This window comes from Oryx dammah, unplaced genomic scaffold (assembly GCF_014754425.2).
Source record: "Oryx dammah isolate SB20612 unplaced genomic scaffold, SCBI_Odam_1.1 HiC_scaffold_13, whole genome shotgun sequence".
In the NCBI taxonomy this organism is placed as follows: Eukaryota; Metazoa; Chordata; class Mammalia; order Artiodactyla; family Bovidae; genus Oryx; species Oryx dammah.
The window spans coordinates 2,910,304-2,914,655 of record NW_024070197.1 but is presented as its reverse complement, the minus strand read 5'-3'; the positions used below and the strand labels follow the sequence as shown (position 1 = coordinate 2,914,655).

The 4,352-nt window shown below is 43.3% G+C and overlaps 1 pseudogene; it reads right to left on the bottom strand.

Annotated features, from left to right (window-relative positions):
- The window catches only part of LOC120873032, a 7,184-nt pseudogene extending 6,418 nt beyond the window's left edge, over positions 1-766 (bottom strand).
- Positions 767-4,352: the final 3,586 nt, after the last annotated feature.

Sequence of the window (4,352 nt, the reverse complement as noted above, 5' to 3'; positions counted from 1 at the left end):
GAAGTGAGAGATTTGCCACTGAAAGCGTGGGCTGTTTGTCTCCCCGTCAGGATCCCTGGCCCCTCCAGGTGCCCGAGCCCTGAGGTTCCTGTGAACTGGGGGTGGGGTGGGCATCCCCTGCCCTCCTGCCATTCCCTTCCTGCCCTGCACATCTGACCGAGGAAGAGAAGCTCAGAGAGGATGGAAGGCATGTCTGCAGCTCTGAGCGCCCAGCCACCCCCGCCCCCGCCCTGTACAGATGAGGAGACCACGGGGCCCTAGAGGACAAACAGGATGTGGTCCCTGGGGGGCTGCCACCGCCCCTCAGGGTTCCCATGGCCTTGGCCCTGCAGCAAGCGGGCTGCCCCTCTGTGGACCTGGCTCTGATGTCTCCAGGCAGGGCTCAGGAGGCATCTCAGCCCAGACCTGAGGTCTCACCTCTTTCTCTTTCTGCCCGGTCTGACTGTCTGCTCTAGTGGGTGGGACCCAGGTTCTCGTTCTGAGTCATCCCTGGACAGTCTGGCTTCAAACAGGACTCAGAATTTTATTTTCCCAGTCCCCTCCAGAAATGGAATTTAATTCTCCTCTTGGGTCAGTTCATAAATTATTGCAGAGCACCTACTCGGTACCAGACATTGATGCTATACAGCAGAAATACATCCATGACCCAGAGAAACCCATCCTCTGTAGGTGCTTGAAGAACTCAGATTCTGCAGAATGCAGGCATCAAATGTTAATAATCAATTATTTTTTTAAAAGGAGAAATATGAGAATTACTGGGCTCCATGTCTACACTGTAAACATTAAAAAAAAAAAAAGAAGCTCCTGAACTCTGGTCCAAGCACTTGGTAGCAAAAAAAAAAAAAAAAAAAAAAAAATTGGCAAAAAGTGGAAACAGTGACAGATTTTCTTTTATTGGGCTCCAAAACTACTGCAGATAGTAACTGCAGCTATAAAATTAAAAGACCTTTCTCCTTGCACGAAAAGATGTGACAAACCTAGACAGTGTATTAGAAAGCACTGTGCCAACAGAGGTCCGTATAGTCAACGCTGTGCTTTTCTAGTAGGCATATACAGATGTGAGAGTTGGACTTAAAGAAGGCTGATCACTGAAGAACACGCTTTTATTATTATTATTTTTTTTATAAATTTTAAAATGTTTTATATTTATAATAATTATGTTTGTGATATCACAAAGATCATTTAATCTAGAAAAAATATTAATCTCCTAACACAACTCCTAATGGTTCCCATACTTTTGGCCTACATCTTCAGATTTCCTCTTCACATGACCACAATTCTGAGTTAAATATTCTATAGAGAAAATCTCTTGTAGATTTTAAAATTTATTTATTATCAAGAGTTGACTCCACACATGGACTTGTACACTGTTTGAGCATCACTGCAGATGTGTGTTACAAAAATAGGAAATTATTCTTTTTAATATAGTTTTATTTTTTTGGCTGTGTTGGGTCTCTGTTGCTGTGCGGGCTTTTCTCTAGTTGTGGTGCACAGGCTTCTCACTGCGGTGGCTTCTCTTGTGAGACACAGGCTCTAGGCACACAGGCTTCAGGAGTTGCATCATGTGGGCTCAGTAGTAGCTGCTCCCAGGCTTTAGAGCACAGGCTCAGTAGTTATTGCACATGGGATCAGCTGTTCCTAGGCATGTGGGATCTTCCTGGATCAGGGATCAAACCCATGTCTCCTGCATTGGCAGGCAGATTATTTACCACTGAGCCAGCAGTGAAGTCATTCAGTCATGTCTGACTCTTTACAACCTCATGAACGGTAGCCTACCAGGCTCCACAGTCCATGGGATTTTCAGAACACGCTTTTAGACTGTGGTGCTGGGCAAGACTCTCGAGAGCCCTTTGGACAGCAAGGAGATCAAGCCTATCAATCCTAAAGGAAATCAACCCTGAGAATATTCATTGGTAGGACTGATGCTAAAGCTGAAGCTGCAATAGTTTGACCACATGATGCAAAGAACTGACTATTGGAAAAGACCCTGATGCTGGGAAAGATTGAGGGCAAGAGAAGCGGGTGACAGAGGATGAGGTGGTTGGATGACATCAAGACTCAATGGACTTGAGTTTGGGCAAACTCTGGGAGATAGTGAAGGACAGAGAAGCCTGGAATGCTGCAGTCCATGGGGTTGCAAAAGTCACACATGGCTTAGTGACTGAACAACAACAACGTCTACACTCTACTTGAGGGAACAGCTGCTTGAGGAGGTGGAGAGCCAAGGGGGAGGAGTGAGTACAATCTAGAGAGAAAAGAACATTCCACAGAACCCTGGGGACACAGGCTCTTACTGAGGGGAGTTGGTGGTGGTCATATCAGTTGCTGTTCACTGTTCAAGGATGATGATTTTATTTTTCAGAAAAATGGAATATACAAGCAAAAGACTCTATGATAAAAACATTTATGATGGTCATATTTTATTAGCAGCTATAGAGAAAAAGGAAATTAGAGTTTAAATTTAATTTTTTAATTAAAAAGATAATTCTTGATCTTCAATTATGCCAATATGAGTGTGTCAACTAGCATTCTAAATGATTTATGTGGATTTTCCATATTAAAATTGCCCTTTAATAAGGCAAAAACCCATTAACAAGTGATGGAAATGATAGAATCTACCCTTGTGTCTACTTTCGATTGGGAGTAGAAAAGGACCTTGTTGAGCCTGAGTGTTCTCAGAAGACCTGGAATGAGAGAGCACACAAATGTTAAATAGCCCATTTTCCGTGTGTGTGTGTGTGTGTGTGTGTGTGTGTGTGTGGTAAAGCATCACTATGAACAAAGCTAGTGGAGGTGATGGAATTCCAGTTGAGCTATTTCAAATCCTGAAAGATGATGCTGTGAAAGTGCTGCACTTGATATGCCAGCAACTTTGGAAAACTCAGCAGTAGCCACAAGACTGGAAAAAGTCAGTTTTCATTCCAATCCCCAAAAAAGGCAATGTCAAAGAATGTTCAAACTACTGCACAATTGCACTCATCTCACATGCTAGTAAAGTAATACTTAAAATTCTCCAAGACAGGCTTCAGCAATATGTGAACTGTGAACTTCCAGATGTTCAGGCTGGTTTTAGAAAAGGCAGAGGAACCAGAGATCAAATTGCCAATATCCGCTGGATAATAAAAAAAGCAAGAGAGTTCCAGAAAAACATGTATATCTGCTTTATTGACTATGCCAAAGCCTTTGACTGGGTGGAGCACAGCAAACTGTGGAAAATTCTGAAAGATGTGGGAATACCAGACCACCTGACCTGCCTCTTGAAAAATCTATATGCAGGTCAGGAAGCAACAGTTAGAACTGGACGTGGGACAACAGACTGGTTCCAAATAGGAAAAGGAGTACGTCAAGGCTGTATATTGTCACCCTGCTTATTTAACCTATATGCAGAGTACATCGTGAGAAACGCTGGGCTGGAAGAAGCACAAGTTGGAAACAAGATGGCCGGGAGAAATATCAATAATCTCAGTTATGCAGATGACACCACCCTTATGGCAGAAAGGGAAGAAGAATTAAAGAGCCTCTTGATGAAAGTGAGAGAAGAGTGAAAATTTTGGGTTAAAGCTCAACATTCAGAAAACAAAGATCATGGCATCTGGTCCCATCACTTCATGGCAAATAGATGGGGAATCAGTGGAAATGGTGGCTGACTTTAGTTTTCTGGGCTCCAAAATCTCTGCAGATAGTGAAATTAAGAGATACTTACTCCTTTGAAGGAAAGTTATGACCAACCTAGATAGCATATTAAAGCAGAGACATTACTTTGCCAACAAAGGTCTGTCTAGTCAAGGATATGGTTTTTCCAGGGGTCATGTATGGATGTGAGAGTTGGACTGTGAAGAAAGCTGAGCGCCAAAGAATTGATGCTTTTGAACTGTGGTGTTAGAGAAGACTCTTGAGAGTCCCTTGGACTGCAAGGAGATCCAGCCAGTCCATCCTAAAGGAGATCAGTCCTGGGTGTTCATTGGTAGGACTGATGTTGAAGGTGAAACTCCTATACTTAGGCTACCTGATTGAAGAGCTGACTCATTTGAAAAGACCCTGATGCAGGAGGAGAAGGGGACGATATAGGATGAGATGGTTGGATGGCATCACTGACTCAATGGACATGGGTTTGGGTGGACTCCAGGAGTTGGTGATGGATAGGGAGGCTGGATGTGCTGAGGTTCATGGTGTCACAGAGAGTCAGACACGACTGAGTGACTGAACTGAACTGAACTCAACATATATTATGAAATGATTGCACATGCAGATATATCGCACAGCAGTGTGGTATATGCTCATTCACGATAGCAAGAAGAATTGAAGCTGCAGCATGTCTTCATTTCTAGTGATCTTGACATTTCTCTTACTAA